The 10,537-nt window shown below is 44.3% G+C and overlaps 1 pseudogene; it reads right to left on the minus strand.

The window, feature by feature from the left end:
• Positions 1 to 7,935: 7,935 nt before the first annotated feature.
• LOC134371347 (U6 spliceosomal RNA) lies at positions 7,936 to 8,030 on the minus strand (annotated as a pseudogene).
• Between the last annotated feature and the right edge of the window lie 2,507 nt (positions 8,031 to 10,537).

Here is a 10,537-nt window from a genome sequence, read left to right on the forward strand (position 1 = left end):
CATCAGACCCTTCTACACTAACTTGGCTCTGTCTAGTAAAGCCAGATAAAGAGAAGCAAAATTCAGAGGATTTTGTTGCTGTTAACTTCGTCCTTTCACTGCCACTTGCAAGCTCTTTAACCTTGGAAGTCATGAGATGTCTCTGAGCCTCATCCATAAAGTACAGAGGTTGGATTTGATGCTCTCTGGGGTGTCTTCTGGCTTGAAAGTTTTATGATGCTTTACGGGGGTCTTTGGCTTCCTCCCTATTAAAGGCATTTAGTGTTCTGGCCTCTTCTAAATAGGTGAGCAACCTTCCCTTGCCCATTGTCATCGGCAATGATTTGAAGGCTGGAAAGGAGCAATAGCAACAGTGTCCCTGTCCCTCCAAGGAGCAACTGTAGGTTATTAGCATTTTATCGACTTTGGCTCTGCTGTTGATTGTCAGGATTTGGAGTGAAATGTTTTAATATACGTTTGAGTCTCAGCGTTACCGGGCTGAAGGAACACTAATTTTGAAGATATGTTTGCATTATAGTCTGAGTTCTAGAGACTGAATACAAAGAAACATACCCACAACTTGACTTGCTTGGCTGGTGGAGGGAACTGAAGAGTGGCGCTGAAGGGAGCTTGCTTTTGTATGCATTTCAGAGATTTAATTTTATTAGTCGATGCAAATGATCTGTTCCACAAATGTAAAACAAAAGGACAAGAAAATGATCCCTGTGTCAACATCAGGATGTCTGACTTAAAATCCCATTCAGATAACTCCCTAAAAATGATCAGACACTGAATACATTATTTTTCTGACTTTGACAAAACCAGTCTGCACAAAGAAACAGCCCCATGAGGTTATGGATAAACCAACCACGTTAAAACTTCAGCGTTTTCATGTCAGTCACAGATTTTCTTAAGGGCCAAGTCACTGTTTAAGGACTAATGTGTTTGGAGAGGGAAAAAAAACTGCACTGTGTTATTAGGCAGAATCCCCTTTACATACAGGGATTGGATCAGTTTGCCCCTGATTGTGTCGCCTGCTTTATTGTCCTACTTCAAACACGGGGCCCTAGGCATCATCTCAAGGAAGGGCTGATTGAACTGTCGGCCTGACACTTGTCAGCTGTGGATAATACGGGCTTCAGTCCGTCATGCTCACACATAAATGAACCATGACAGAGATAGACTGTTGAATAGAAAAAGCACTTTTACTGTGGATAACCTTTCTTGAATAAATGCAACAAATAATAAAGGCTGAAAAGGGGGGACATGTACCTTAGGAAAGCAGTGACGTTCAGAACCAAATGGTTATTATCTTTTTGGGCCATCAAAAATTACCATTTATCAAAGTATGTTATTGAACGAAAAGGTAAAAGTGCTATGATTATCATAAAAAGGACAGCAGTTCGGTCTATGTAGTTTTTGATATAATCTCACATAACAAAACCTAGTTACAGCTCACCAGGATTAAAAAAGGAGGCATTGTTTGTTGTACCAAATGGATTCCACAATTGTTCTTGGAAAATGGTGGCACACATCTTAATTAAAAGAGCAGAAAAAGAATCTGAAACTCTTTATGTCTTTAAAACATTTCTCTCTTTTTACTTTAATTTTTTTAAAAAAGAACTCCCAGTAGAAATTGTGGAAACTCTACATTTCAATCAAGACAGTCAAAAGAATGATTTGAATTTACAGCCCTGTAATTGGAACAAATTGGAAACAAAAGAAGAGCTCATTTAAGCCACGTGATGTGGCCACAGTGCTGCTGCATACAGTATGACAGAAAAAAATCATGTTTCTTTAAAGCAAAGCTAACTCCACTGCAGTCTCTAAGCAATTTGCATAAATGTCTGTACCATGATTTTTTTCTTATTTATGGGCACTAAGTTTCATATTAAATACTAATTAATACTATCACCAGAATTGTCTCCCATCCCCAGCTCTTCATAGCTTTGTCACTTTGATTAATGCACAGTCATTTATTAACTTATTTAACAAGCTGGGGTGCCTCATGACAAACTAGATTAAATTATCCTCATAACGGTCTCATTACTGGAAAAAAAAGGAGTTTTAAACTTAATAAAAATTATCCTCAATAATGTTAAAGCTTTTTCACCATACCCTTAAAAGATAGAAATAGGTTTCTTGTTTGATTTATAATATATGGAGTTGTATAAAGCATCCATTAATAAAATTTATAAGTTCATTTAAGCTTGCACATTACAGTAGGGCTGTAGCCCTGGGTGCTTATTATTTAACTTTTGCTGTAGTTATGAAGATAATTAATGTCCTGACCAGACAAGGACTAAAATACCCAATAGAATGAGATAATTAGAGACATAAATAATGTTTAGGTTCGTGTGTGCTGCTTTTTAAATTAATTGTTTTGTTTTCCATTCAAACTTGATAAAGAAGAAAATAAGAGTTTACCAAGGAACTGTGTGAGGAAGGTGAGGTGTTTGTTTCAGTGGATCGGCAATTGCCTCGCACTTTCTGGCTGGCAGAGGGAGTCGAGAGATGTCAGGGGATTCTGCTCTTCTGGGGAAATGATCGGCCCTCGTTGCTCTCCGGCTCCCTCTAGTGGCCAGGCCCTGGTGACACGCACACCTTGCCGTAAGGCCTGAGGATGAGCGGACTTGCCGGGGAGCTGAGGAGGGATGCGTCAGAAACGGGAACTCATTACGTGTGGGGAAAACTTCTCACCTTATGCAGACTCCGAGGAGAAGGAAAGCCCCAGAGAGAACTCCACGTGCCTATGCAGCAAATCTTTCATGCTGACAAAGCAGAACGCAGGAAGCTGTGGCTCAGGCCCTGCTGGTCTCAGAATAAATATGCACGAACACATTAACACGTGTGCAACGTTGCTGTAGGTGGGGCTGTTTGTTAAAATAGGCATTCAGCCTGCTCTGAGGGCATATTCTCTTCTCCGTTTCAGTTTCTTGCTAAAATAGCACCTTCATTTTGATCCCTAGGTAATCTGGTAAGAAGGACAGTAGAAATCTATGGATGGGAAAGGGTCTACTGTTTGAGCTTCTTTTTGGCCTGTGCTGTCGTGAGTCTTTGGGTGGGGCCATGGGGAAGGGACAGTAGCTTCTTAGTCACTAATAGGGAGCTGTCACCCCCTATGGACCACACTTTACCATTTAGGAAGCCTTCTTCCCTCCAGAATCCTGCGAGACCAGAGGGAGGGACTGTTGCTATGGTTGCTGAAGAGTCACGTGGTGATTTTATTCACAAACCGGTGGGTTGGCTGTTTCATCCCGGGGATGAGCACCTGCTCCTTTTCCTTGGGTATCTGACGTCCTCCCTGCTGTTCTGCACTTCTGCATCTCTCCCCTATTTCTTCCCTCTCGTGCCCTCCTTCTGCTCACCTTTCCTTTTTATCCTTGATTCAGGGCAGAGATAACAATAACTATTGTTCGCATGCTGAAATGGCTCATGTCTGTGCTGCAGAAACTGTGAGTAGAAGAGTGGTTCAGAGCATTGTCTTTGAGTTTAGAGTGCTTCATAGTCAAGGTCATCTCCAGTTTACACCTCACCCCCGGGAGGTAAGTAGACGGCGAACGTCTTTATTATATACAACTTCTGTTTAGCATTGATTAAAATCTCAGTCTTTGCAAGTCTATTAGTAGAGACTTATTAGTAGGTGGTGACGTTGGCCCCAAACAGATCCACATTAGACCGAATTTCAGCTGCCTGGTTCACTCAGTTTTCTCCAGGCAACTTTATTTGAATTTAGAGTATGAAGTTCCCACGCTTGTCTAGTACCCATCTTGGGCAGGGAGGCCAAATTAAAAACTAAGCAGGACCTCTAGGAGCCACATGAAGAACTGCCATAGATTAAAGTGAAGGCACACACAGTAAGGGACGAGCTCCTGGTCAGCACAGAAGGTGACTGCCCACGTGGTCCTCTTCCCGTGCAGGGCCTTCCATTGGGTCACCATTGGCTTCATCATGGTGGCCTCAGGAATGGAGGGACAGAAGGAGAATGGTGGCCAGATGGACAGGGCCCACGGATTAGGGAGGTGTCGTTGGGTAGAATGGAGAGGAGAGTATTTTTCAGTGGTTCTCAAAGTTTAATGGGCAAAACCATGTTTAAATGCAGGTTCCCTGGCTCCAGCTGATTCCATCTGTCTGAAATGAGGCCCAGGAACCTGCATTTAAACAGGGCTTAAGTGACTCTGCTGCAGGAAGTCAGTCCATGGACCAATTATAAAACGCTGGATGAGGCAGGGGAAAAAGAGAAGATGAAAGAATTAATATGAAGTGAGGGCATTTTCCCCGAATCATCTTTACCCCCTGAGACAGTGCCATAGCTGTCTTGTGTTCTTCTACAGACCTTCCTTACTGAGGAATGCATCTCCAGGTGGGCCATGGTGTGTGTGTGTGTGTATGTGTGTGAGAGTGTGAGTGTGTGTGTGTGAGTGTGTGAAAGGTGCCCTAGATGGCCAGAGAGGGAAGTTTGGTCACAGGCACATCTCCTTGGCTCTTGCTAGCACCTGTCCTAAGTGGCACCTCTCCCAAGTGCTTACCCGGCAGCCCTGCTTACATCCCCATTGTATTGTGTCCATTGGCTGCTCTTTTAAGCTTTGTCACCGTCCTGCTCACCTCTTCCCCCTAATAGCTGAGTCCTTCTGTGAGGGGGTCTGAAGGAAGCAGGGTGCAGCTGGGCCCTGAGCTAGGGTCTCTTTCTGTGTTTGGGTAAAAAGAAGATTGCCTAGAGGAGCCCTATTTCCTGCCTCCACAGCAACCCCCCAGACTGGTCCAGGTCTGAAAATGGCCTAATTAAACTGCTCCAAGCACCCCTGGCTGATTTCTGTTGGAGTCACTGTGGGGTGTCTAGCTCCTGAAGGCCTCGTCTATCGTTTGGGTCACAATGGGCAGACAGCGGCACTGCGAGGGTAAGTGACCTTCACACAGCTTCAGAATGAAGCATGTGCCCAGCTGGGTCTGCCTGACCTATGGGCTTTCTCTATTGCACTCTTCATGCCATTACAGCCACACAGCAGAGGGTTGGAGATAACCACATATGGACACAACTTATGCCACGAACATTCGTGGGTCACAGGCAAGGGCCAGGTGCTATGCCAGGTGCTGGTGAGAGATGAGGATAAATGATTTCCTGCAGATGGGTTGGACTGTTGTCCTTCAAGGGCTAGCAGTGACATTGCCCTGAGCTGAGAGAGCAAGTCCAGAGGGGTTGCCTGGGAACAAGCCAGTCTTCTAGCGTCATTCAGCCACCTGGCAGAGGACAGAACTCTCACAGCTGGATGGGTTCAGGGATGGCTTTGTAGGGTGGATATGACAGAGGGAGAGGAGAGTGATAAGGTTTAGGGCTGTGGTTCCTAATCTGGGCTGTGCATACCCCAGGGGCTGCATAAGTGGATCCAATGGGAATAGACAGGGAAAATGGAAATTAATATATTAACCTTTTAAGATCTTGTCATTTATGCCTTTCCATTTTTGTGATATGTCTTAAAATGAAGAAAATGTCCCACAGTAAAATTTATGCAATTTATGAATAAATACATACATGTTGGGGATATGTGCTCAATTGTTTTTCTTGCTTCACTGTTGGCTGTGCATTCTGGATCACCATAGACCACGGGATTAGGGTATGGTCAGTGAGGTTGCAGAGCTGGGCCTAGAGTCTAGATTAAAAGGGAAGGAAGCAAAGCCATGAGGGAGCTGAGACAACGCAGGACATGGAAAGAATGCGGGATGGACATGCTCAAGGAGATGGAAAGTCAGGTTTAGTGGATTTAAGAGAAAAAGGGTCTCAGGAGAGAAGGCTGTGACCAGAGAGCAGGATAAAGACAGAATATCTCAGGCGGGCCAACTCTAGGCAATTCCAAAGTCAGGCATGTAACCAATGGGAGACACAGGGGAGTGGAGGGCGAGCGTGTTGATGTGTTGATCACATGGATATTAAAATGTCCAAGCTCATGGCAAGATCCAGGAGATGTGAGTGGAAGGTCCAAGGTTGCGGTGGGTAACTGGATGGCACTAGGGAGAGAAGGAGAGATTTAACCGTCTCTCAGTGGGGCAAGGAGGACACCAGTTGTCCCTTCCCAGGCCCTGGGAGACTGGAGGATGAGGCACAGCCTATGGGGAGAAGTGGGGAAGGGAGGACAGTGCCCTGGGGAGGGCCATGCTCCAGCAGAAACAGGAAGAGAAAGAAATGCTAAGCCGCTCTCCAAGGTTGGGTGGGGGGTTGCCCACCGTGGAACACGGGTTCCAGAGGGCACTGGAAAAGCCCTTGGCATGAGGCATGCAGCCCGAGCAGGTGTCAGAGGAGTTCGAGCAGGCTGGTGGCACCTGTGGGAGGAGAGGGGACAGCAGAGGGGCTGCTCAGGCCCCTGCTCTCCAGCCTGAGGCCTGAGGCCCACCCTTCACCACCTTGGCTATGCTGTTTTCAAACATTCTGCCTGGGGGGGTTGTGGAGGCAATTTGTGAGCCTAACCTGCTTTTTTTTTTAAAAAAAGGAGTGTAAACATATGTTTTCATTCAAAAACTTATTTTATTGACAAGGACTGCCATATACCATCATGTACTCTGTCAACAGGAACCCATAACTGAAACCTGTAACCTTTTCTTTAGTCTTTAGTGATTTCTGAGATTATTGGTGAGGAACACAGCTCTGAGCTTCCTGTAAGAGTTCATTAATAGTAATAATGCACTATTTTAGGAATTAGAGCATGCCGCCTCCCATGCCACCTCCACCCACTCTGCTCATGCAGGTCTTTCTCCCCTTCAGGATCTTCATGATGACTTCGCTTTGTTGAACACAGTGGTGGCGGCAGCAGCCCTGGCTACTGTAGCAGCACCAGCGACGCCTTTTCCCACTCTAGCCACAGTGTCTGAGCGCGACTTCATAGCAGACTCGGAGTGGCTTTGTATAACGTTCTCAGCTGTCAAGGATCCTTCTGACTTTGGTTCTTGGCAAGTTCATGGCAGCTATTTTGAATGTTTTAAAGAATAATTTCTGTCTCAGATTTTTGATCTTTATTAGTTGGAATTGGTGAATCCAAAGCTGGAATACACTAAAACCAAGCCCAGCCGCCTCCGAGAAAGATGCCTTTGTCAAAAGCAGCTGGAGCAAGATCGAGGCCTCTGGGGCTCCTTCTTTGTGTTCCTGTGCCCTCGCGTGTCTCACCGTCATGCAGCACGGCTGTTCCATCTGACATTTTTGCCATGTATTCATTCAGTTCTTCCTCTTCATACTTACTAGTAGCAACATTTTTTTTTTTTCCATTTGAAACTCATTACCTTTCTTTTTCAAGGGCATGCATCATCTTTGGTCACAATGGCTTCTACTGTTTTGAGGCTGAACATCTTCAAGATTTAGAGTCAGCCCCTCCTCTCCAAACACCTGCAAAAGCATTTCAAAATGAGCCAGTTTCAGGGTATAGTTTTTCTTTATTCTAGTAAATTTATTCATAATACATTATGCAGGTGTTTTGATGAGAATCCAAAAACATTTTTAGACACCATATTTCTCTGAAATGTGAAAATTTAAGGTCATTGCTATTCCAGGACAAGTCTTGTGTATAAAGATTTTTATTGCTTTAATTTGCATTATTTCATTTACTTCTCAGGATGCTGTCAATTAGCAACAGCTTGATCTTGCAGATGAGATAATGGAACTCAGAGGAAACTCATCCAAAGTTACATGTTTAGTAGTTGATGGAACCAGGACTAGACCCTGAGCCTTGACTGTAAGTCCAGTGTTCCCTCACTAGATCATTCTGCCTTTCAGAATTGAGGATGGATTAGACCATAAGATCACTCCTGATCAGCACATGACGGGTTAGAGCTGGAAGGGATCTGTACTGTATCTAATTAAACCCTCTTCCTAGACATTCAGTAGCTGTATCTAATTAGGAAATATGAAGATTATAGGACTGTATACCTATAAATATTATCCCTGGAAAGAAAAGTAACATTTGTTAACTGTACAACATTGTGGAAAAAAGTTGCATGTTATTCTTGAGTATGGACCAAGCTAATCTTCTCTGTATTGTTCCAATTTTAGTATACATGCTGTTAAGCAATCTCCAGAACATTTTAAAATGAATATACTACAATAGGAAATATCAAAGTGTATCACATAGTAAAGGTCAGTATTGTTTGGTGAAATGTTTGTGTTAGTTACATATATGTGTATGTATGTGTGGATCATGATGTAAAATTTATTTTATACTGTGGTTCTTGCTCACTAGTGCTGGAAAGCCAGTGGTCTAGTGGAAAGAGCATGGAAGTGGGTTCAAATACTTAACTCTAGACTCTGCACTGCCAACCACCACCTGCATGAGCCTGGCCAAGGAACTTAACCCCTCCATTTGTACCTCCATTTTCTTATCTGTAAAACGAACAAGTTGGACTAAATTATTTCTGAGATCCCTTCCTCTAAGATTCTATCATTCTGGTGATTCTTTCATGACATTGATGAAACACAGTCCTTCCAAACGAGGAAGATGGGTGGAGAGAGGAGGCAGGAGCTGACAGGCAGGCGCGAGCCTGGTGCTGCCATGTGGCTTTGCCCGCAGCAGCTGCTGCCCTTGTGTTCACGCCTGCTGCTTGTCATCATGCTGGTAGCACCCCAAGATGCTGCTGCCACGCGCGTATGAATGATGACCGCGGTTAAATCAAGTTGGAGCCTGTGGACAGCAATGGAGGTGAGGATTGCCAGACACATGCACCTGGACCACGCCTGGCTCTGCTAGGTGCTCGGAAGCAGTTCTTAATGACAATCAGGATAAATATGCCAAGGGGAAAGCAAAGGAGTGGCAACTTAAATAGAACAAGTTGAAACTTAGCAGCTGTGTTCCTTCTACAATCTAAGTGGCCCTGGAGTAATAAAGATCTTCCCTGGGAAAAAAATAAGGGAGGGGAGCAATTTCAGAAAATAAGCAACATGAAATTCTTAGTATAACTCCTTCTCTGGTGTAGACTAGCACTTAGTTTTCTGTAAAGAACAGGTACCTGTTATCAGGATAAGATAACACTTCATCCTTCATTCATTTGATGGGAAAGATGCAAAGTTAATTTCATGGTGGAGAAACACCCAAGAGGTTGCTTGTTTTCCGTTAGTACAGAAGACATCTTTGACACTAGCACAAAGGAGATTATATCTATTTATATATATACACACACATATACAGGAGAGCTGATAAATGCATTAAATGCATAAATTATTTATTGGTCCTGGGACAGCATACAACATGACAAGATGAGATATGTCTGTTTGATATGCTTGCACATGTAGAAATTGTGGGAGTTTTTTTTTTCCTCCGGTACAAACATAATGCCAGAAAACATTCTGCCTTTGAAGAACAAAAGTACAAAGATGTTCCAACAATTGAAGGTTATAGTTTTGCAAAATTGCTTATTATTCATTGCATCTGGAAACAGGGCATGGAGAAGACAATCATCTTTCCCAGCCTAAATCTCTTTAGCATGCTTCAATTTAATGTCACCTGCTAGATAAGATTTAATAGGATGTCTGTTGGCCTGCAAAAAACCTGGTTGACAAGAGCCTTACGTGTCATGAAGCAGATCAAAAGTGGGCTTGGTTGTTGTTGCATACACTGCGTACTTCTAAAGAAATAAATTAATAATTGAAATCATTTTAGTACTTGTGGAGGGCACTGAACTGACAGCTCAGGGGCCCAAGGCCTGTGCGCTGCCCTGGTGCATCACGGGTAGAGACATGGGACCCTTCCCTCCAGCCCACAGACACGCCTCTGCCAGCCTTCCTCCAGGCTGAGGAGAAAATACAGCCTGGTGGTTGGGTCCCGTGCAGGAGGCACTATTGGACAGAGTGGGAGAGGAGACCCACTTGCCAGACAGACTCTCCTTTTGTGTAGGTGATGGGGGAGATTTAAGATCTTTCTGGTCATGACCCACCATGACCAAACTAAACCCACTAAAGTGGGAAGTTGACGTAGCGATTTCTTCAGTTACTTTGTTTACTTTTAAACCACAAAAACAAAACAAAACAAAATTCAAAACCAAAACAAAAAATAACTCCAAACAGAGTCCCAACAACAGGAAAAAAAAAAAAAAATCCCCAGCCTGTACTAACCAAGTGGCGTTATTTTTGGCTGTGGGCTGGCCTGGGAGAAGCTCTTTGGCCGTCTGTCACTGTGCATGGCAGTCTGACTGGAATTTTTGTGAGCCGGGAAAGGGATGGTTATATTTGGCTTCTGGAAGGGAAGTGGCTGAGATAGATAGGCAGCTTTGGGTCATAGGGTTTGAGCCAACAGGAGGGGAAGCAACTTACCCCACTTCCAGCTGAGGAAGTGGGTGGGACGACACAGCCGAAACCTTTGGCAGGAGGTGTTCTCTAGGTGAACACACCATGCTATTAGCTATTATGGGAGGAGCTTGCTCCGGTCCAATGAGACCGGCTGCCTCTTCCTGACCCAGCCGGGAGGCCCCGATGCATGGCTCCAGGGACTGGGCTCAGCTACGGTGCCTGTAAAACAGGATCTTCACTGTCTGTTTTCCTTCCTTTAGCCTACGCACTTGATCTAAGCTTTCTCCTGGTATTGTATTC

Source organism: Cynocephalus volans, chromosome 2 (assembly GCF_027409185.1).
Source record: "Cynocephalus volans isolate mCynVol1 chromosome 2, mCynVol1.pri, whole genome shotgun sequence".
In the NCBI taxonomy this organism is placed as follows: domain Eukaryota; kingdom Metazoa; phylum Chordata; class Mammalia; order Dermoptera; family Cynocephalidae; genus Cynocephalus; species Cynocephalus volans.